The 24,639-nt window shown below is 34.4% G+C and overlaps 1 protein-coding gene across 2 annotated transcripts in view; it reads left to right on the forward strand.

Moving 5' to 3' along the window:
* The window catches only part of NAALADL2 (N-acetylated alpha-linked acidic dipeptidase like 2), a 1,226,521-nt gene that overhangs the window by 222,180 nt on the left and 979,702 nt on the right, over nt 1-24,639 (forward strand). For both annotated transcript variants that reach the window (XM_074328105.2, XM_074328114.2), the window contains one exon: nt 9,974-10,082. The gene's annotated coding sequence lies outside the window, so the exon portion shown is untranslated. The remainder of the gene's footprint in view (nt 1-9,973; nt 10,083-24,639) is intronic.

A 24,639-nucleotide genomic window follows, 5' to 3' on the forward strand; every position in this document is an offset into this window, starting at 1 on the left:
TAATAATGAAAAAGTTTGAAATATTGCAAGACATGAAGTGAGCAAATACTGCTGGAAAAATGGCACTGATAGGCTTGCTCAGCACATGGTTGCCACAAAACTTTCATTTGTAAAAAAGCATAATATCTATGAAGTGCAATGAAATGGAACACAATAAAATGAGTTATGCCTATATTTACCTATTGAAGGACATCTTGGTTGCATCCAAATTTTGAAAATTATGAATAAAGCTTTATGAACATCGGTAGGCAGGTTTTGTGTGGACATAGCTTTTAAACTCATTTGAGTAAATACCAAATTGTTAGATCAAGTGGTAAGAGTATATTCAGTTCTGCAAGAAAGTGCCTAAGTGTCTTCCCGAGTAACCATACCATTTTGTATCCCCAGCAGCAATGAATAAGAGGTCCGGCTGCTCCACATATTCATTAATGTTGTCAGTGTTTTGGATTTTAGCCATCCTAATAGGTGGACTGATATCTCACTGTTGTTTTAATTGGAAATTCCCTAATAATGTGTGATATTGCACATCTTTTCATATGCTTACTTCCACCTGTATGTCTTCTAAGGTGAAGTGTCTGTTGAGATATTTTGCACATTTTTAAATTGGGCCACTCATTCTCTTATTATTGAGTTTTAAGGGTTCTTTGTATGTTTTGGATAAATGCCCTCCTGCAAATATTTTCCCCTTGGTTTGTGGCTGTCTTTTAGTCTCTTGACAGTAACTTTGCAGAGTAGAAGGTTTTTCATTTTAGTAAAGTCTAACTTGTCAATTTTTCTTTTATAGATCATGCCTTTAATATTGTAGCTAAAAAGTCATTGCCAAACCCAAAGTCATCTACATTTTCTCCTATGTTAAACTAGGAGTTTTATAATTTTACATTTTACATTTAAATCTCTGATCCATATTGAGTTAATGTTTGTGAAGATTTTGATTTCTATATCTAGATTATTTTGGGGTTTATTTTTGTATATGAATATCTAGTTGTTTTAACACCATTTGCTTAACAGACTATTGTTTCTCAGTTGAATTGCCTCTATTCTTTTGTCAAGGTCAGTTAACTATATTTGTGTGAATTTATTTCTGGGCTCTCTATTCTGTTTCATTGATCTATTTGTTCTTTCACCAATACCACACTGTCTTGATGACTGCAGTTTTATTATAAGTCTTAAAGTACGGTAACATCAGTCCTCCAATGTTGTTCTTCTTTAATATTATGTTATCTATTTTGTATCTTTTGCCTCTCCCTATGAACTTCAGAATTAGTTTGTCAATATCCACAAAATCAATTGCTGGGATTTTGATGGGGATTGCACTGAATCTAATAAATCAAGTTAGGGGTGGGGGGGCGCTGACATCTTTACAGTATTAAATCTTCCTGTCTGTGAAAATGGAAACTCTCTCTATTTAGTTTTTTTTTTTTTTATTTATTTTCTTCATCATAGTATTGTAGTTTTCCTAATATAGATCTTGCACATATTTTGTTAGATTTACACCTAAGTGTTTAATTTTTGGACGGTGCTAATATGAATGGTATTGTGATTATAATTTGAAATTTCAGTTCATTGCTCATATACAGGAAACTGATTGACTTTATATATTTACCTTATATGTCAACCTTGCTGTAATTGCTTATTAGTTCCAGTAATGTTTTGTTGATTTGTTTTCCGATTATCTATGTAGATAATCTTGTCATCTGTGGAAAAAAGAGTTTTATTTCTTCCTTCTCAATCTATATACATACTATTTCCTTTTCCTGTCTTATTGCGTTATCTAGGACTTCTAGTGCAATATTGAAAAGGAGCGGTGAAAGGGGACTTCTTTGCCTTGTTCCTGATCACAGCAGGAAACTACCTAGTTTCTCACCATTAAGTATGATGTTAGCTATAGGATTTTACACATGTTTAGCAAGTTGACAACGTTCTTCTCTATTCCTAGTTTGCTAAGAGGTTTACAATGGATATATGTTAGATTTTAACAAATACTTTTTTTTGCATCTTTTCATACGATTATGTGATGTTTCTTCTCTAGTCTGTTCATGTGATGGATTGCATTAGTTAGTTTTTGAATGTTGAGCCAGCCTAATGTGTCTAGAATAAATGTCACTTGTATAATTGATTTTATATACAGTGTGGTTTAAAAGAAATATTTGTGAAAAACATTTAAAAATTGAGACAGTCTCCAAATTTATTTTGGGCTTCTTTAAGAAGAACTGACATTCTGGGCTTATTATACCACATGGCAACATTCCGCCTGAGTTGACAGCTGTTGCACCCCACTTTATCACAATCCTTGCAGTTCTGTTGCTTTATGTCCAGATGCTTCATTCACTTGCATTGCCTGCCTCAAATGGTCTCAAGCATACTCCTCCCTTGGAGCCAGTGGACATGCTCCAAGTTGTGATGTTACTTGACCTCTGTGTTACCTAAAGTTTTGCACATTGTTGAGACCCCTCACTGCTTTTCACCGTGAAACGCTTTTTCACTGCTTTTGCTTTTTTCATTTTTTGATATCACTCTCACTTCTTTTACATGCCTCCCTCATGGATCTTTCTCTTCAAAAGTTGAAGTTCCTGTGAATCCCATTAATGACTGTTTTCTCTCTTTGCACTCAGCACAGGTGATATCTACTCTTAGTGTTTCTTCAGGTCCTAGAGTCCCTGCTATTCTCCTCTGCTCATACTATTGGCTTCCATTAATATTATTCAGATATTTAATGGGAATATTAATTGTCCAAAGGAGCCACAGAGAACATCATGGGAATAATTACTTGTGACAGGTCTTTAAAGGGAATAGTGAGTCACAGATTTGAAATGGCAGTGATAGTTGGAAGGAATGGAAAAAACGATCTACATCATGAAACATATTGATAGTCTGGAAATGTGTTCAGTTTATTCTCACTAGTGTAACCATAATCTTATTTGACAAGGGAACAGATGAGGCCCCAACTGCTCCTATTTATTTAACAGTTAAGACTGTCCTCAAATCAAACATAATCTTAAAGACCAGCCTGGCAAGGAAGTAATCTTTAGATTTTTCATCATTACAGGATGATGTAAAATACATCAGAAACAAAGTACATGTATTGTGTGGTTACAATATCACACATCCAATCTGTAGAGAAAAAAAGCCAGTGAGCGGTGGCCTGTGGCTGGGATTGGGAGGAGGGATTGACTACAAATGTGTGTGAGGAATCTTTTTAGGATAGATAAATGTTCTAAAACTTGATTATGGTGCCGTTTACATTATTGTATAAATTTACTAAAAATCATTGAATTATATACAATGAAAGTGTTATATAAATTATATCCCAAAAAAAGCTATTAAAATAGAAGTAGCTAACCTCTTTCTATGCACTTATAAGGCACAATGAGGCTAAGTAAGTACAACAATAAATATTAGGGCTAGGATTTGAACCCACACAGTCTCTCTCTAGGACACTTGAAAGCATTTTTCATGAATTACCAGATTTTTAATCCTTAATGTAACACTAGGAGATGATATAATTAATATAATTTTTCCATTTTACAAATGAAGAAATAAGCCTAAAGTTTGAGTAACTTGCCCATGGTCATAGAGCTAATGGTTTAACTAGAATTGAAATGCAGAAAAATTGACTTATAATTTATATCTGTAATCTTTTTTTAGTTAATTAACCAACCAGCATTTATTCCTGAAGCCACAGATTTGAGTTTATGTTTATGAACAGCTGGCAGGGACGGTGGCATTGTAAGTGTGAAATCCCAAAAAACAAAGTAGTCTCGAGTTTTACTAGTAACTTTTGGGGCTGCCTTGCTGGGATCAAGAACTTCACATAGAGCACAAACCCCAAAGGCTAAGGCTAATTCACGGTCCGTGAACTCACAAGTGGTCTGAGAAGGAGTTTTCAGGCTTCTTTTAACTTGGGTGAGAATAACTGCTGTTTCCATAATCAATCTGATGAAGGAACTGACTGATCTTTCATAGTGTATTGGTAAGTAGGACATGTAGTAAGAATCTATGGCTTGTCACTCTAACTGTCCTTTTCAACATTTTTTAAACTGATTTCCTAAAATTCCCTACCTTGTTGACCACTGTAAACACTAATAGCTGTTAATAATAATGATCACTGAATGACTATTATTTATAGGTTCTCTGCTTTACTGCTATTAAGTCATTAGTATTTCGAATAACCCTAGGAGGCGGCTACTACTATTATAATCTGTCCTCATTTTCCAGATGAGACAACTGAGGCATAGTGACATTAAGTAACTTGCTCAAGGACACACAACTACTAAGTAGCAAAGCCAGGCTTTGAGCCCAGGCAGTCTGGCTTGGGTTTGGGTCTCAGTAATTAATGACTGCAATAAGACTACCTGCAATAAGGCTACCTACCTGTCAAGGACTTAAATCCTAGAAGAGAGGGTCTCCAGAGGGGAGGTGTTCACTTGTCATTCATTTAATATTTACTGATTACCAACTCCGTGCTATGCATTGAACTGGGGAATTGCTGGTAATTAAATCTGGTATTAACTATGCAAATTTGATGAATGAACATGCTATCTTTTAACATATCTTTTGCTTGAATTTAATATTTTGAGTGGACGATTCAGGAGTACTTTTTACCCCTTAATTATTTGTTTTATCCCTTCCATCTTCTCTTTGTTTTTTTTTGGGGGGGAGGGATATATATATGTGTGTGTGTGTGTGTGTGTGTGTGTGTGGCAATATTAGTAGTATGGGTAATCTCCACAGCATTTCCATTTTCTCACTTTTTTTTTGATGTGTGTGAAATCATGGCAGTTAGATATGCAAAACATGAGTAAAAGAAAAAAAAAAATCATTCATTTAGTACATCTCCATAGTCATTCTCTTGAATAATTCCTTATGGTATTTTGGCAAAATTGGGCTCTTGTCTAATTTTAAATGACTCAATTGAAGAAGCTCCAGCCGGAGGTTGATTCTAGAGGCTAATGGACTTGCTATGAAAGGTTTCTAACATTTAGTCTGATTTTCTACTCCTTAAAATTTTATAGCCTGACTTCTAATTACTTTCTGTAACTTACTACACCTCTGCTGCCTCCTTGTTTCATGTTCTTTGTGACCTACTGTCCTTCTAGATAGCTGTTATATCTCCCCACTGTGAATGATTTCTGAGTGCAGCATAGTTTTTATCTTTAAATCGGTGGTAGTTCCTATATAAAGGGATAACTTCATAGTCTTCCTCTTTGAATTTGGGCTGTGTAATGCATAATTTTACCAAATTATATAAACATTTATCTGTGATTTAAATTTTTATTTAAAATATATGTCAAAATAAAAGCACTTTTCAATGGATATTGAATAAAATGTTTATATAGATTTTAGGAATATGGAGTCAATGTGCCATTGTCAAAAGGGAAATAATGGTTAAAATGATGGGTGGGAACATAATGTTGTTTTATGACTAGGAAATAATGTGAACTTTCTAGAGGCTGTCAGTTAGTGGTTTATTCTTATTTATTGACCCATGTTTCTTTTAAGCTTTACTTAGAGACTCTTCAATAGGTTAAATCATTTTACTATTGTTTTCCTCATATAGCTGCCAAGCTTTCAGCATTAAATATAATACATGGAGATTAAGGTCTTTCCAGAAGAAATAACTTTATCATGCTTGTCTCTTATCAATACCTTGCCATTATTTATTTATTTATTTTTTTTGTATAGTATAATCCTTTTATAATATAGCCATAAACTGCAGGTGCTAGTCTGTGTTTTAGAGAGAAACAATATGGAGCGAGAGGGATTATTATCAAGATTAACTATATGTAATTTTGTGAAAATTGTATATATGAAACAATCTGATTACATATTTTTTTCCCTAGGGGGAATGCTAGCTAGTTACTACCTTCCACAGGGCTTGGTGGTGATTATTCCTTATGTCTACCTGCACACTATCATGGAAAGTGCGATTTGGCCACAGTGAGACTTAGAGCTGTGGAGATGCATGTTGGAACAGATCCTTGATTAGCAGAGTCGCAGGCTGAGTGGCAGTCCACTTCTCCTGGTTCCTGCTGAGCGCCACTGTGCAGAGGTTGTCTTGACAGGCAGTCCTGTACAAACTGTAGCTTATCTGCTATAGTGCTCTGATATTTCAATCTATTTCTTGATAGATTTTACACTTTGGTATTTGGTATATTGTCTTTCTTTTGGGGATACAGCTGGAGGCTGTATGTAATAGCATTTACTGAAAGTGTAGCAATTCCCATATCAAGGTAATCCTGCTTCTTAGTGTTCTTTCAGACTACACCCAAGGTGTTACATTTCAGGGCTGGTGAAACATAAGTGATATCTTTTAATCACTTAAAATCTCTGTATACACTAGTGGCAGTTGAAGAAACTGCATCTTCCACACCCAGGCCAAGTCCCTGTGCTGTAATCTGGTAGTTCTCAAATTTTCATATGCGTTAGGGTCTCTTGGAGGGCTGGTAAAAAACACACATTTCTGGCTCCCATCTATAGCACTTCTGATCTGTAGTCTGGGATGGGGCCTGAGATTTTGCATTTCTAACGCCTTCCCGGTGATGCTGATACTGCCAATCCAGGGACCTCACTTGAAGAACAACTAGATTATGGAATATTGTCTAATCACAGTGCTTAAGGCTCTGAATGGGCCCAATCTTGTCTGGGGCCCACTCTGGGGAAGCACTGATCTAATATACTGATTAACAGTGGACCAGATAGTAAATATTATAGGCTTATGGCCAGACAGTCTCTGTTGCAACTACTCATCTCTTCTGTTATAGCAGTAAAGCAACCATAGACAATACATAAACACATTGATAAACAATAACATTTTACTTATCAAAAACAGACAGCAGGCTGAATTTGGCCCATAAACCCTAGTTTGCTAAATCCTGATCTGATTCATGAAAAGGAGACTTGTATCTTTTCCTAACTCTATGTGCCAGTGACTGTGTGCCCAGTATTGAGCTAGGAGCTGTGGGGATGTATAAGAAGTATGGATATGATTTTTCTACTCTTCTTCAGGAGATTAGAGTTCAGTGTAGCATAGTCTTGAAAAAAATAGAGATAAATTAAATGCCTAGGCTGGAGAAGATTTCACAATATAAGTGAATTTTGGAGAATGAGTAAAAACTAGATAAAAGAGAGCAGAATAAGGCTCTTCCTTGGAAAGGGAGACCGGCTAGGGAAAACACATGGAGGAAACATTCAGTGTTTTCTTCCATCAGGCAGTGAGAATATCTGTGACATTGAAAGGATTTATTGAGCATACTGTAAATATTAGCACAGTGATAGATCCTGGGGGCACCACGAACCAAAGTGTGAAAGCAAGAATCTCAGAGGTGGATCACGATATTAAAGAACCCCAAAGCCAAATGTAAGTATTGGGAGTTAATATGCTTAGTTCATGGTAGGCTTTCAGTGGATGTCAAACTGAAATGAAATTTATGTGATTGACAACAGGGAATTTTTATTAATTTTTGATCAATTCAGTGCCTTGAAGAAAACTGTTTCAGGGAAAGTAATTCTCCATAATTTTGTTAAATTATAACTATATAAAAGAATGTTTGTTAGTATTACATTAATCCCATAGAAACCTTGCTAAATTGAAAATTAGTATTTGTTGGGTTGTTCTTTTGCTTGTTTTTCGTTTTTTTTTATTTTGTGTAGTTTGTTTAAGAAAATCCAAAACTAGTGTTTTAATATGTTTACATCAAGCTATAATCAGAACTAAAGGCAATTTTCAGAGTTGTACCATTTTATCTTTGATACAAGTGCATGCCATTTAAAAGACTGACTAGAGAAAATTTTTTCATAGACAAATGGGGCTTTTTATTTCTGAGATTTTATGCCTAAGCATTGGATATAAGGTCTGAGTGACATCTGTGATCAAACAAAACATCGTGTAGGAGACGATGGTAGGTGTTTGTGTGAGTATTTGATAATTTCGAAGCTTCCATCTAGTTCCGGTATTCAGATTTTAGGTAATAATTGAAAGATCCACAAGCAACTAATTCAAGCAAGTTTCCCTAAGAACCTGAGGAAATCACATATTGAATAATGTATCTTCATACTTGAAACTAGAATTCATTTCATTTAGTAAATAAAGTCTTGAACATGGGGTTAGAAAAATTGACGATTAGTTAAAGGCATTATGTTAGACATGATGCCGTATGAGTTCTCAGCTCTCTAACCTGATCTAGAGTTTGATTTTTAATCAAACGCAGGGGTGCTGATAGCTGCATGCCATTTTTATTCAGTTAAATACCAAGAGAAAGGTTAGGAGCCAAGTCCCATGTAACTTAGATTTCCTGTGATTTGTAGCTTGAACACTTAAAAATCCTTGTGAGAATGCCTATACCATTTTTGTTATGGATCCTTCATTTTCAGTGTCAAGGGAGAGGAGAAACCTACATTTATAATAAGACAGTAATTGATTTCTTGCATAACCTTGCCCATAAATAGAATCTTGAGGCACTGGTAAACAAAAGATGAGAAGTGAGTAGTGAACTTTATTCCTTCCTATTTCACATTCTTTGTATTCCCTACAAATGAAATATTTTAAAATGTTCTGAGCTATATGTGTGGGTGTGTATGTACATTGTCTGTACTAATGATGTACTTTCACAAATCTTGAACCAAGGACTTTACTTGATAATAAGTGAGTCCAGAAAGCGTATAATTCCTGCATTAATCAAGTTAGGTTACTCTTATCAAGGAGTTCTGAAATTGTATGAGAAAAGAAAGAAGAGTTGGATAGGACTTCCAAATTGAATAAACATAGAGGTTCTAACTTAAACAACTTTTTCCCTGAAAGCGGAAAGAATTTAAGGCACACATTCAGAAATATTTTTTTACTCTCTATTTTGGTGGTTGAGTCCTTTATGACGTATTAGTTTCTATTGTATAAAGCTTAAGGGAGATGTGAGATTTGGAAATAGGGAGAAAAAAATTAGGAAAGCAAAGAGAAAGAAGTAAACCAACCTACAAGGGGGCAAATATATTTATTTATTTATATATATATATATATATATATATATATATATATATATATATATATTTAATCTGGTTACAAGCTTCTGCAATGCTGCATTATTACTTAATATCATAGCCCATAAATATAAATAACCAATCTTGGCATAGAAGATATAAAATAATAGGGAAAGTCTGTCAATGTCCTAAAATACTGTGTAACAATACCAATCGATTATTGAGTGCTTAGTACATGTTGGGTAATGTGCTAATCACATTATATGCAATTTCTCTAATTCTCATAATAGTTCTTGTACTTTTAAAGTGAAGAAATTTGTATTTCAAGAGTTATAGAAATTTATATTTCAAGAGTTATAGAAAGGTCATAGAAGTGTTTGACAGAAGTGCCAGGCTTTCAGCTTAGACCCGCCCTTTCTACTACACATTTCTTCCTTTGGTGAGCTCTTTCTCCCCAAAGACAATAGGTAACTTTGTGTCCATTTAGTGTTTTCTTCTTTATCTTTTATTGTGTTTAATAGTGCATAGCACAAAGTAAGTGTGCCTTTAGGCTAACTAAAGTAAAGTACAAATGTAAACATACACTTGTAATAAACATTATTCTTGGATTATCTTACTAGGTTCATCAAAGTTCTCATTCCAGGTCAATTAATGAGAAAAGAAACATCTCAGAAACATGTATTAAACTGATGAGAGAAAAGTATATATGTATTTGTGTATACAGTTGTCCTTGAAATAAAATGCTGTGCTTTAAAAAAAAAAAAAGTATATATATATATATATATATATATATATATATATATATATATATATATATATATATATATATTCTTTATTTCTAAAAAGAAAGAAGAAATTCAGGTGCTTACAATAAAAAATAACTGATAAAGTAACTCTGAAAAGCATTAACTAAAGCATAAATTCAGTAGCCAACTAATACATTATCTAATACAGCTCTCTGTTTAAATTGATCACTTCTATTTTTTTTTTTATTAATGACCAGGAAATGAGCTTTGACTGTTAGGCACCTGGATGAAGAGCCCTGGGTTCAGCTTGTCAGAGGCCTCTAACCTGCAGAGACCCCCTGGTTGCACTAGGTCTGCTCGATTGAGGTAAGGCATAATTACTTTAATTAGAATGTAGGACTTCTACTCTTGAATCAAGTTTAAATAAGATGAGTTAACATAACTGTACAATGTGTCAATAGCGGCGAATTCTGAAAAAAAAAAAAAAAGAATGCAAGCATTATTCTGTTGCAAAGTCTTATGTATTCCAAATTCTACTCATCTTGTACATTTCATGGACTTGAGCCCATTTTCTTTGGAGAATATTATCTAAATATTTTAATTTCTGTGTGACTGTTGACATTGGTACAATTTTCTTGCCTTTGTGGTATCAATTCATTTTTATAAAATTATACATTTTATTATAAGTTATCAAATTAATTACTCTCACTTTTTAGTTTATGTTGGACCACTGACTTTCTTTAAAAGTGACAACAATGCAGTTTGTGCTATGATGCTACAGGACTTTGCATTGCTTATTTATTCCAAGTTTATAGAGATCTGTTGACTTTTTGTAACATCTTTGTATATGGCCACGCATAGATCGTGATCTTCCATTTAGGCAGTAGAGTTTGAACACATGTTCTAAAGGGAGTTTTAAGCTCTCTGAAACGCTCCTCTTTTGGGAGGATAATGCCAGTGTGTGAATAGAATACTTTTTTTCTGTAGAGACTAGCTACTGTCAATATTCAAATGCTGGTTCACGCTCACTGTAAAACTTTACATGGCGTGGATGATGCAAAGGTCCCAAAGATAGGACAGAATCCAGAGCTGGGGCATCTGTGCAGACCCAGCATGGCCACCAACACACTTGAGGAACTTGGATGTACCCGGTTAACTTTTTGAGCATTCCTTTGGTTTTGAATTGAAGGGGTTAGATTAAATCATGGGAGTGTGACACATTCATGTCCTTTGAAGATCAGGCTTATAATGGAAATGTATGACTTGACTGGGTGTGAGAGAGTAGGGAGTGTTGAACCTGTGGGGAAAAGACTGTGTCCCTTGTAAAGCCATTCAAATTCAAGCATGTTAGAGCTGGACAAAGAGGTAAATCGTGTGGCGTGTGGACTGAACTTGGCTGTTGGATTGAATAAATTCTAAGGTCATTTCCAACTCAATATATGGTTTTCAATTTCGTTACCATATAAAACACAATATTGCTTAGAGTCTGTTGAGCTCTATGTGTTCCCTTTTATGTAGTTTTTGGTTTGAACTTCCTAAAAGAATTACATAGTAGAATTGAGGGAAAAATGATTTTTTTGACCATAAAATACTTAAACGATTCATCAGTTTAATACTTTTTTCTGAGATATTTCTTTTCTCATTAATTGACCTGAAATGAGAACTTTGACTCTAGTAATATAATCCAAGAATAAAATCTATCCTGTAAAGTAGTAGTTAGCACTTTCTCACTGAATAGGCATTTTCACTAAAACATCATTTGGGCAGAGAAATGAGAGTCATACACTCTGTTTGGGCTATTTTTATGATTCTTTAGAAAGCACTTAAAAGTTCTAGTTTCTTTTGATTAATATTTTAATACAAATGCTATTTTATATAGAAAAAAATTAAACTGGTACATAAAAAAGGGTATTTTCTAACAACGTTTTAGCTCTTTTTATTTTTCTGTTTATAGTGATGACATATATTTATTTCTTTTTATCACCTTTCACTGCCTTTCAAACTGTGATTTTAGCTGAGAAAATAAGTGCTTTTTATCAGATGCTAATGGCAATTAGGCAACAAGCCTAGTGGAGGATGGGAAGTGGGCCAAGTCAATATACTCTAGGGGTCTTATGTATTCTCTTTGGCTCAATTTAAATCAGAATTTATGTCTACTAGAAAATTGAACTCATGATTGTAGAGAGCCACATGTGTTACCCCAGTGACAAATGGAGAATTAGAAGGACCTGGAATTTTTATGCCTTTATTTGGGCCCTTCCAAAAGCTTCTTTTTTTATACTCTGTAGCTTTTCATTTGATGGGCATAAGCATTTGTAGATGAATTTAAGTTATTTCAGGTATGATCAAGATTGAGAAGGGATGTATTTGTGAGGTGTGCTCTATCTATAGATTTCAGGTAATTTTTCCTTGTGTTATTATAAACTGTTACTGCCTTAAGATATATAATCCCTAAGTAATGTCTTCAGAGCCTTTGCATTAGATGTTATAATCCAGCCTTGTTGTAATTATTTTAAGTATTTGCTGTCCACTTCTTTGATAGCCAAGTCAAAACTAAAGTACTTGGATATTCATGCTTAAACTGATTAGACCTGGTTACATCTGTTCCTTGATGGACCCACAATATCTGACATTAACCATAAGTCTCAGCTCTTTTTTTACAAACATCCATGGTGCCTTCTGAAGTCTCCACATATTGCAGAAAATATGAATAAATATAGAAAGGGAGACGTTAGTAGATATGATTTAAGGTAAGCCATACAGGGAGGCTTTCTAATGATGCTATGTGTGTCCTATTTCCTTGTTTTAGGGAATCACGTTATAAGAAGAGAGAGAAAAAAAAAAATCAGTGTGTCTATGCATTTTCTTTATTCTCATTAAGAAAAAAATTCATATGTGTTTATCTTCAATGCTTTCGTAACAGAATTTATGGACAAAATGGACATTTAAAAAACAAACTCAGTTATTATTTTTCTAGGCTTAGAGAATTGATAACAGGAATGTCTAATCCATTGCTTAGCTGAAATTCCTAACGTGAAAGTAAAATAATGTTAGTTTCTAAACTGAGATAATTAATTGCCACCTTTCTTGTATGTACACTTCATCAGTGGTTCTGAAACTAAGAACTCTCAGACTTGAATTCCTTTCATAAGAAAAATGACGCTCTGATATGCACTTAATATAAGTTCACCTTTAGCATTTGGCACTTAGTAGTCATGGCTTTCAAATGAAGTGTTTAATTGCAATCAAAGTGCCATTGTTTTTAGTAATGCAGAAAAAATGTGTATGAACTAAATTTTTTTTAACACGATAAGACTGTGGAGTCAGGAATACTGTAGTTCCTGTGTGACGATTGCAGTTGTTTGAAAAACTTTGTAAAATATTCTTATTATCAAAATCCAATTTAAGGTTTAATGAAGCAGTAAAGTTGAGATGTTCACAAAGAAACCAGAATAATAGCATTAAAAATTTAGCCATAGTTTAGTACAATCTAACCAGAATTTTCTAGTCAATTAGATTTCGCTGTGTTAACCAGTGATAAACTACAAAAGTAATTAGAAATCACAAATTAGTGAGTGGCGGGATGCTGGAACCTGTTAAAGGCATTTTATACTGCCAAAGGTTTTGCCACCCCTTCTTGGGTCTTTTTAAACCAAAGTAGATCAATTATCACAATTTGTATTTTTCTTGAGAAGGTTCTCTCTAAACTGTTTAGTAAATGTGATTTGTCCCAGAACTTACTCTCTACTATTTTATTTCCCTTAAGAAGATACAAGACTAAAATAAGTAAATAAATAAATAACCAAAAACAAACAAACAAACAAAAAGTAGTTAAATGACCTAACAGAAGAAATTCAACAACAGAAAAAAACCCTATTATCATACACATCCTTAGAACACTGAGGAGTTGTGCGTTTCTAACCCAGTGGGTTTAAGCAGAATACTTCTGATATTATAACACCTGTACAAGGGAGAAATCGGGAAGAACGCTAATGGTGGAGTCTTGTACTTTTCATCTCCCCCCAATGTAATTTCATCTACACAATGATTTTCTAGTTACTGTACTCAGCATATTAGCTTTGTTATGAAAATACTCATAATCTATATGCATAACCTTATTTCATTGTACTTGGATTCAATATGCTTTGCTGACATGGCATTTTGTATAAATTGAAAGCTTGTGCCGAGCAAGTCAACTATTTTTTCCCAATAACATTTGCTCATCTCATGTCTTTCTGTCACACTTTGGTAATTCTTTCAATATTTCAAATTTTTTTATTATTGTTATGTTATGGTGATCTTTGATGTTGCTAGGGCAAGACCCTCAACCAGCAGAGAGATTAGGACTCTCTGAAGACTCAGAGGATAGTACTTTTTAGCAATAAAGTATATTTTAATAAAGGTATGCACATTATTTTTTTAGATAATAATATAGCACTCTTAGTAGACTACAATATACATAACTTTTACATACATACATGCATACATACATACATACATACGTGTGTAACAGACTACATAATTTTTTATGCACTGGGAAACCCAAAATATTACGACTTGCTTTATTGTGATATTCACTTCATTGCAGTGGTCCGGGGATGAACCCACAGTATCTCTGAGCTTTTTCTGTATTTCTTTTTAAATACATTTAAATAAAATCATTCACATATTTTTGGTTTACTATATATATATATATATATATATATATATATATATATACACACACACATATATACATATAATGCACTTAACTAATATAAAATCCATAAAAATAATTTAAATATAATAAATACTGAAAATATAGTATTATTTCTGGTAAAAAAGGTAATTTTTGTATTATTAAAATCTATCCTTGAAGCTGAAATTATATTAAGTTACTTTTTATATTTTCTTTATGTATGTTGTATTTCTCTCAGAAGACAAACTTGAAACAGTTTCCTTTTTAAGAAATAAAATAAAATAAATTTATTCATATAAGGCATAAAAAGTCAATCATTAAAGAGGTAAGTGGTATTTTAAAGGGGAAGAACCCAATCATCAACGTTTTAGCTCTATAAAGAAATCAAAGTTAGATATCTCCTGCCTAATTTCATAAGTTTTTTGAAGATTTTGCATATAGCTTTTGATATAAATTTCAAAGATACCAATTTTTAGCTATATTAATCAGTTTGGCACGAATTTATTTAGCACTTGATTCTGAAAATTATGTTTACACAAATGGCTTCATTTCCTTATGCAACTGAAATCAATCTGTAACATTACTTTGCAATTTTGACACATGGTCTCTTGTTAACTTACATGGTGTGAATTTCATACTTTTGTATATATTCTTGTCCTTGAAACATCTTTTTATTTTTATATTTATCATTCCAAGAGAACTATTTCTAAAATTGATTTTTTTTCAAGGTGCATGTTCACCTTTTAAATGAAAGTTTGTTTGTATGGCTGCAAAACTCATTCTCTTAATTTTCTTACTCTCTTACATATCAAATATTTCCACTCTATGTAACATGTTAAGATTTTTAAAAGCACTTTTAAAATTTTATGAAGCTAATTGCATACATACATTTTTGATGAGCTTATTATATGACAGATGCTGTATTAGATACTGAAGAAACAAAGATAATTATGCTAGACTATATTCCTTCAGGATATTCAGTGTTAAGTGGGGATGCAAATTATAACAACATAGTGTGAAACTGTAGTGTGAACGTTTAAAACATAGCACAAAGGTGGAAGTGATTTGTTTGTAACCCCCAAATACTTATTTTCAAGCCATATCAATCCTTTGATTTCAGATCCAAATATTAGGCCGATCAAATTTTTAGACAGCTAACCTGGAGCACAGTCCTACAATGACAAGTCAGAAAAACAAACAAACAATGTATCATAACATAATGTGACATGTAGTTCTTATAGTCATGTATGTTGGTACTTTAACATTAAAATATGAAAAACAGGTCAAAATTTGTTTGAAATTACATTATTTTTATTTATTTTTCTATTATATAATTGCTATTATTCAAATGATATAGAAGTAGAATAGTTGAAAGTGGTAATTAGTACTATTTAACAGGACTAATTAAACAAGTAATATATGTAAAATACAGTGTTTTCATAATGCTTTTTTGTTTCATTCTCTCCTCTGATGCACAACTTATTTTAACGATTTTTGAACTTTTATTGGATATTTAATTACTGTAGACTACACATGTTATACATTTTTAAGATAAATAAATTTGAGATTATAAGTGGAGAATGTAAATGCAAAAGGGCTAATATTACCTATTTTTCTATAAAATAACAATGGCATGTTTCTTTCTATCCCATGATACAATAGGAAATTTTTATTCTTTTTGTTTCCTTTTCTAATCACATTTCTATGAACTGCAGGCTGCCTTTAGTTCATCCTTCTTTACTTTTAATAGGAAAACTGAATACAGTCACATGTAAAATTTGTTTTGATTTAAATATCTGCTTTTAACAAGCCCTTATTACATTGGTTCCTGATATCAGTCCAATGCAGTAACATCAAGCTAAATATCCTCTCAACAAAATTATCTAATTCCTTATGATTTCACTTTCTAGCAGTGGCAGGTATTTAAATCTGTTAGAATTAGATTCCAGATCTCTGTATTTACTTTATTATCTACAAGCTTGTTTTGGTAGATCAGCTGTTTGTCAACCAGGTCATTTACTTTTATAAATTTACCTATAGGCTATTTCTGTTCAAAATATCCATCACTTTTTTAAAACTTCAGAGCACATTTTATGGTACCATGAGTTAAAGCTTTCTTTCGCAGGGATAATGGTTTTAATGTACAGAGATTTGTAGTTACAAAAACAAATTTGATTCCAACTCTTTTAAGAATGGTATATATTAAAGTCTTCAACTGGCTGAACCTATGTGAGATGAATAAGAAAAAAACAATTGTATTTCAAATAAATTACAGTCTTAGTAAATAAATGAGAAAGTTCTCTTTAACATGGCTAAACTTTTCTGCTGATATTTTTTTGAGTTTTGAGGTTGTCTGTGTTTTTTTCTCAACCTAAATACCAAACAAATCAGGTGCAGTCGATTCATGTTTTCTAGATTCCTTATAGCCATTCAGAGTTCATCAAACAGATTTAGAGAAATAATACATGAATGTCTATTTTATTTTAATTCTTTTCTTCATTCTCATCTTCAGTGTGTTTCAAAATTAGAGAACATTATTCTTGTATTTTTTTCTTACGTTGAAAAAAAATTATGGGAGGCCAACGTTTTAACAATCATTTCTATGCCTAATGATGATGCAAGCCATGCTGTAAGCATATGACTAAGGAGGATATATTTTTTTTCATTTCTATAAAGTCCAAAGTCTTATTAAGTACTTCTGCACTTTCTGAGAAAACTGAAAAATAATCAAACACTTTTATTATGGAATTTTCAGTATCACAGGTGGGCAAATTACACCCCTTTTAGCCATGTTGTATACAAGGTGTGCAGAGCATTTAGCAGGTAATATCTTCACATTTTCCTTGGTCAGAAGTTTATAGGCTGATGGGCATTTGTCAAAGTTTACATTCACACTGTGTGCCAGGTATACAGACACATGACTGTTGTAGGCTCTCCGCTGGTCTCACAAGACCTTAAAGTCCTAATCTCTGGAATTTGGGAATAATTTATGTCACAGGAGGATTGAGGCCACAGATGACATTGAGGTTGCTAATCAGCTGAGTTTAACATAGGAAGACTGTCCTTGATTATCCAGGTGAGTCCAAAGTAATCACAGGGCCCTAAAATGTGGAAGAGGGAGGCAGAAGAGTCACTGCCAGAGAGATGTGATGTATGAGACTCGACCAGCTAAGGATCGCTTTGGAGATGTGAGTAGGTGACCAGGCAAGGGATGGAGATCACCTCTTGAAGCTGGAAAAATCAAAAGACTTTCTCTTAGAGCCTCCAGAAAGGAACTCAGCCTAGATAGTACCTTAACTTTTAGCCATGACAACTTGATTTTTTACCCAGTTATATCCATTTCATAATTCTGATCTCCAGAACTATAGGATGATAAATTTAGGTCATTTAAAGGCACTAAGTTTTTGGTAATTTGTTACAGCAGCAAAAGAAAGTTACTACAATGGTCAGAGCCTAGTGTTTATTTGGACAAGATATCAGCACAGCATTCTTTGTTTTATGTTTTCTGTGGTTTCCCAATATCCTCATGAAAACCAACAAGATGATTTGAAACTCCATTTTTCAAATCACCTAACAACTAGAGGGAAGATTTTTCACATTGTTGATGTAATTCAATACATCACTTGATACACTCTAAAAAGCACGACTGTTAGTAAGGTCTAACTAAATCAGGTCTACACAATAATGGGACAATACACCTGTTATCAAAATTGCTCCTTTTGTTTGCCTACATCACTGCAACCTCTGAATCTGGAAACGTAACTTTTTTCATTTTTATCGAATAATCAAATAGATGTAAGATGTATGTTTATTTTTGTCGTGTGCCCACAAGCTAATACAATGGCTATTTTTGACTAAGCATTGACGTCTTTTGGTAAGATGAAAAGGCATTTGACTGATTGAAAAGTACTTTCCTATTTCATCTAGGACTTACAAAATATAGACTCCCTATGTCCTTTCACATTTCCTTTTCCACCATGCCCCATCCAAAATTCCTTTCTGCCTGTTGTGTAGAATGCTCTGTTTTGGTTACTAACCTCCCTGATCCAAATGAGCGTGTCTTTCTATCTGTCATTAAAATAATATGGTTATCTGGGTTATGCTGACATTGGTATTATAATCATTCTCATTTCATTATCTGAAGTCTTAGAAAACACATTCACAATATTCACAATGTTAAAATTAAACTAGCTTTACCTGAATACAAAGCACACAGCTAATTCACAGGCAAAGTCAAGGACAACTTTTAACGCTCATGATTATAATGCACTTAGGTTGCACACGTAAGTCACATCACTCAGATTGATGCAGTGATGGATGTTCCATTATTAGGAACTACAGATTATGTTTGCCAATGTCAGTGGTTGGGGAAAAAAAAAAGTCACAATAGCTACTGAAAGTGGATAATGGCATATCCTTTTAAAACTAAATAAGTTGTTACTTTTTTTTTCTTTTTTTTTTGGCTGCTGAATGGATTTTGTACTTTTTCTCTAAACTCCTGTACTCATTGTTGAAAACTGGGAAATTTTGTATCCTGAAGAGCGGTTTCCTGGGATGTAGGAATTTTAGTGCTTAAACCTGAATAGTGACAGGTAAACCTGAATTGTTCATCACCTTAAGATCAGCAAAGCTTTAGATATAATTGGTCCTCAACATACCTAAAACTTAGTCTTATTTCCCACATACATGCTTACAATATTTTTTTCTAGCTTGGTATGTTGCACTAAATTTTTCAAACCAGAAACATAGAAATCATAATATTGACTCTTTCTCTTAACCCTTTTTCCAATAATTCACTAAGTCCTATGACATATTTTAAATTCTTTTTCATTTTATTTTCTGAAAATGAAATGTCTTTCCATGCTTAAGAAAATTATAAATATGAAAAGGTAAACGGAGAAAAGTCTGTCTGTTTCTACCTTGTCCCCAGTCTTTCCAGTTTTCACTGAAAGGTTAGGCTAAAGCAATAATCACTTATTAGTTTCAAATGCATCTTCATGAATATAAATGCAAACAAGATACCATTTTTATTGTTTCCTTTGGAAATAATCACTGCAATTTGAAAAAGGGAATAATGAGCGCCGTATAGCAGTCAGAGGTCCCTAGCAATTCTGAAATGCATCTGGGTAAATATGTACCCTTCTACCTTGAGGGTAAGACAGTCACCTTAAATTAGATCCTGGCTCTGCTCTTTGGATATAGCTCCAAGAAGAGATCAATGGCAGGATCGAAAGGTGTGTGTGTGTGTGTGTGTGTGTGTGTGTGTGAGTTTAGAGTTGTTTATACCTCTCCTCTCCTAGCCATTGGTTATCGTTTGTCTGTTCCAGCAAAGTGACTGCTATGGACTAAAATTGTCTTCCCCTAAAATTCATAAGTTGAAGCCTTATCTCCCACTGTGATGGAATTTGGAAATGGGGCTTTTGAAAGATAATTAGGTTCAGATGAGGCCATGAGGCTGGGAACCTCGTGATGGGATTATTGTCCTTATAAGAAGAGACCCCCGAGAGCTTGCTTCCTTTCTCTGTCTAGTATACACACACTGCACTGCATACCAAGGGAAGGCCCTGTGAGGCACAGCAAGGATGCAGTCACCTGCAAACCAAGGAGAGACCTCTAACCAGATCCTGCCAGCATCTTGATTATGGACTTCCAGTTTCCAGAACTGTGAGGAATAAATTCTTGTTGTTTAAGTCTATCAATCTGTGGTATTTTGTTATGACAGCCTGAACTGACTAAGACAGTGGAATTCCTTGTCTTTTATTGAAGCCTCTGCTATCTGTTGTGTCTTTTTCAAAGTAGTAAAAAAAAAAAGATAGTTTTTACCATGATAGTCATTCTCATGGCAGATTGCTGATATATGGAAAATGGAGGGGTTTTCTTATAATTTCTTTAAAATATATGTTTTTAAAATTCATACCAAGGAGAACATACAGAGGTATAGTAAAAATAAGAGGCTAGAAAATATAATGAAAATATATTAAGTTTCCAATTCAGAAATTATTACTTAATATGATTAAGTAACTTCTTAGAAATTCATGATTCCCGTGTGAATGAAGATTGCACAGTGTGAAATGAGGACAGCATATTTCCACATATGCAAAATTACAGAGTGATTTTTTTTTTTAAGATTAGAAATTTGAATTTGCTTACTTAACATTAAGGTGTATTTCAGAATAGGATGGGTTAAATTATGAATATCATTGAAGAGCTTACTGTGGGACTAACCCCTATAATTGTGATTTTTAATTTTTATTTCAATCCTGTCCATTCTGGGGATAAGACATTCTCATTAATACTGATAGCCTTTTTATGTTTTATATCAATTAGTCCTTACTACCATTCTTTGTGAAAGGTTTTGTTATTTTCATTTTGCAACAAGGAAAATGAGAGTATGAAAGGGTGCATGGACCCAAATTTATATAACTAGATTGTGGCAAATATAAGGTTTAAATTAGTTTATGCCCTTAACCACTGAATTATATAATTTTTGAGTATATAACTAATGAGTTCCTCCATCAGATCAAAAATCTAGTGTAATTAACATCCAACAAACTTCCGTTTTTCTCCTAATGATCATCTCGATACAATTTTGCGAAATACCAAATATAATCTTCAACAACAAAAAAATTAGCTGCCTCTAGTTTGCTTATGTCCTAAATACAGAAATCGTCTTCCTTTGAATGATCCAGTTCTGCATATCACCAAAGAGTATAACAGAGCAAGACGCATGGTAGGTTCTTGAGAGAAACAGGACATTGTTCCTACTTCCAGTGACTATTAGAAATTCTTTCCTTACAATACTTATTTTATGAAACCGTAACTTGAATAGTTCATCCATGATTTCAGTAATCCTTAAGGAATTTCATCAGATTGAAGACATTTACTTGAGATCTAACAGTTAGAATTTCTAATAAAAATATCTGCTTCTTCACAGTTATTTTTTGGTGCTTGTAATCCCACTTGCTGGTAATTTCCCAACTATGAACCTGCACGGCCAGCTCTCTGCTGTCGCAGTTTCTGAGCAGGGACTTTGTTCATTGTTCCATTGTGCAGGCAGAGGTTTTAAGTCTGCAGCCTGCTGTGTTTATTGATCTATTTCTTAATAATTCCATATCAGGCAATCCCACGATTCACGAATGGTCTGGGAGGGAAAAAACAGGTATTACAAACAGTGGTAGACTGAAGTACCATGCATTTGGAGGCTGTCCTAAAGGTTTTAGCCGTGTCTGTGGCACACAGAATGATTGTGAAGCACCACAGTAGGACTTTTAAACAAATCAAAATGACACCTTTCTTATTCCAAAATATAAGTGTTTCTTTAAGGAATCATTTTGTATTTGCCTTAAGATTGCTTTGCCCTTCAACTTGAATAGGATGTGACCTTTTTTACGTCCAAATTAGGTGATTCACAAAGCGGTATTCTGTAATGTTCAGTCTTTGCTCTCAAATATGCTTTTCCCATTTCACGGTCCTACTGAGTTTCTGGACTTGTACTGTATATTCTGGGCCAAGCAACGTTCAGCTATTCTGATGTCACCTCTGCTCCATCTACTGGAATAATCATTTTTGCTATGTACACTGTTTAGCAAAATCACTATTTTTATAATGGCTTTTAAAGGACGTTTGTCAAAAGCATGGTGCCAAAGCGCATTCAAGTTATTTAGTTAAATTGAGAAATCTTAGAGCAGAATGAAGATGAAACTATTAAATTAACCCTGTTCTGTTGTACTCACATGCACACAGCCAGCAGTCTTCTGCCATGGGAAGATAGAGTACTGCTTTGCACTGAGGGAGAAACTGAGGGAGAAAAAGGCAGAGAAAGTAGGTGAATTTTGACATGAAACCAGTACTGCAGTGTACAATGTGCTCCGATTCCTGATCTCTCAGCCACAGTGAGTTGTTTGTTCTCAGACGTGGCCTGACCTCTCAGGTCTCTTGGCCTTCCTTCTTCCTTCTTCTTAGAGCCCCGTTCTCAACCTTGCTTTCTTGGAAAACTCCTGTGTGTCCTATTCTTCAAGATCCTTGACAGTTCCATTATGTGTTTTCTGATACCCCTAGGTATCGTCTCTGTGCTCTAAAGCACCTCCAATGCATTTCTGTTTTAGCATTTTTCACAAAGTGATTGTCTGTGTACCTATCTGTCTTTCTTCATTAGATTCTCAACTCCTTGAAGACAACAGAATGTTATTGTTACTGTTACTTGTCATCGACTGCTTTTGTTAGGGAGGAGAAGTCCCAATACTTGGAAGTCACTTCCCTTGCAAAGTGCTGGGATTTAAGTACTCAAGTCGAGAGAAGTTATGACAAAGCACCTTTGTTCTGCATAAAAATAGTTGCAAGATTTGGTGTAGGAGGTGGCAGCGAGATCAAGTATCATGATCCCATGGCTGAGACAGCCAATGAACAGGGCCGGGCTTAATGGAGCGAGTGGGCTATGGTGAAAGGCACTTTGCTTAGATGCTTAGCCAGAGAGACATTGTTAAATAGACATGAATTAGGAGCATTTTGGAAATGGGAGCCTATGGCATACAAGATGTTCACCGTCTCCTCTGGCTTTTCTACAAAATATTCAGTCTCTGTTGTTCACCAGTGGGCTTGCTGCTCGGGGTGATTTGGGGGAGACATAAGAGATGTTATGGTTTTCCTCAAGTCTGGTCGGGGGAAAAAGCAGAGATAATATGTCTGGGGATAGACATATTCTTCTGCTTACAGTGAAAATCTCATGAGTAGCAGAACACCCGGGACATGATGGTACTCAATGAATGAATTAATAAGGGAGTGAATGATGGATTCTTAGCAAAATGCAGGAGGAGACAGTAGAATAATTGGTATTAACTTTTTTATTTCCCAGAAATTGAAACTTCTTTAAAATTAACAAGGAAGGGGAAAGGCACATATAGCCTGAAGAGTTACTAACATTATTCTTTGCAGCTGCAGAAACCAGAAGTCTACAGGTTGGCAGTGAGGGTGCCGACCACCTACCTTTAGATCTCAACAGTCCCAAAAGGACTAGCAAGAGCCCCTGTCCTGGCCCATTTTGGTCCCCAAAGGAGACAACCACAGTGCCTCAGTTCCCCATTTTAGAATCTTGTCTTTCCCTTTTGATGAAACCGATCTCCCCAGGGTGTTCCTAATATATATCTATCTTTTCAAGGATGTAGCATGATTTATTGGAAGACAATGGAAGTCATATCTGGATCCTTGTGCTGACACTTTCTCACCATCATTAATTACCTTCAGAATAATTAATGGAATAATAACATGTAAAACTAAAATCGAGCCAGGGATACAGTAGATGCTCAATGATCTTTCTCTTTCCTCCTCCATCTGTCATCCATACGCATGGAGTATGAAGTCCTCAGTAATATTCCAAGGGTAAACGTGGACAGAGTGGGTGAAGTACACAGAGCAAGAACAATTCAAGGTAGCGTCAAGTACATGGGATGAGTGCCTGAGAAAGGGCCTCAGGTTTAGAAGACAAAAATCCCCCTTTCTCACTTTTGCCTCATGTTTGCATTTGGCGTAGACTTTTGCCTTGTTATAATCAGCTTCTTGGTAGCAGAAGGAAGCCTGTCCAGTCCCTGCCTCAACTATGGAGCTTACTGTTGATTTAATGTTTGTGTCCCCCTAAAATTTACTTGTAGAAACCCTACCCCCCAACGTGATGGTACTAGGAGGTGGGGCCAATGGGTGGTGACTCGGTCATGAGTGTACAATCCTCAGAATTGGAATTAGCCCTTGTGAAAGAAACCAAGGAGAGCTAGCTCACGCTTTCCACCATGTGGGGACACAGAGATAACTGCTGAAAGAGAGTCCTCACCAGACAGTGAATCTGCCAGTGCCCTGATCTTGGAGTTCCCAGCCTCCAGAACTATGAGACATTTCTGTTGTGTATAAGCCAAAAAGTCTGATATTTTGTTATAGCAACCTGAACAGACTATGCGTAAGACAGAGGATGTCTCCAGATTGTTAAATGGCATAACGGTCTTGTAATGTAGATGCATATTCAGTCTGTCTAGGATGGGTTTAACAAGTTATTCTCATTTGGATCATAAAAAAGCATATATATATATATATATATATATATATATATATATATATATATATATATATATATATTTGTTGTTGTTTGTTTGTTTGTTTTTTGTTTTTTGTTTTTCATACTGTTGCATCACTTAGTTTCAAAAAAGAAATTTGAACATTTTACAATGAGATTAATTGCTTGTTTCCTACTGGGCCCTATCC

This window comes from Rhinolophus sinicus, chromosome 17 (genome assembly GCF_057876585.1).
Source record: "Rhinolophus sinicus isolate RSI-liver-muscle chromosome 17, RSI-T2T, whole genome shotgun sequence".
NCBI classification, from domain to species: domain Eukaryota; kingdom Metazoa; phylum Chordata; class Mammalia; order Chiroptera; family Rhinolophidae; genus Rhinolophus; species Rhinolophus sinicus.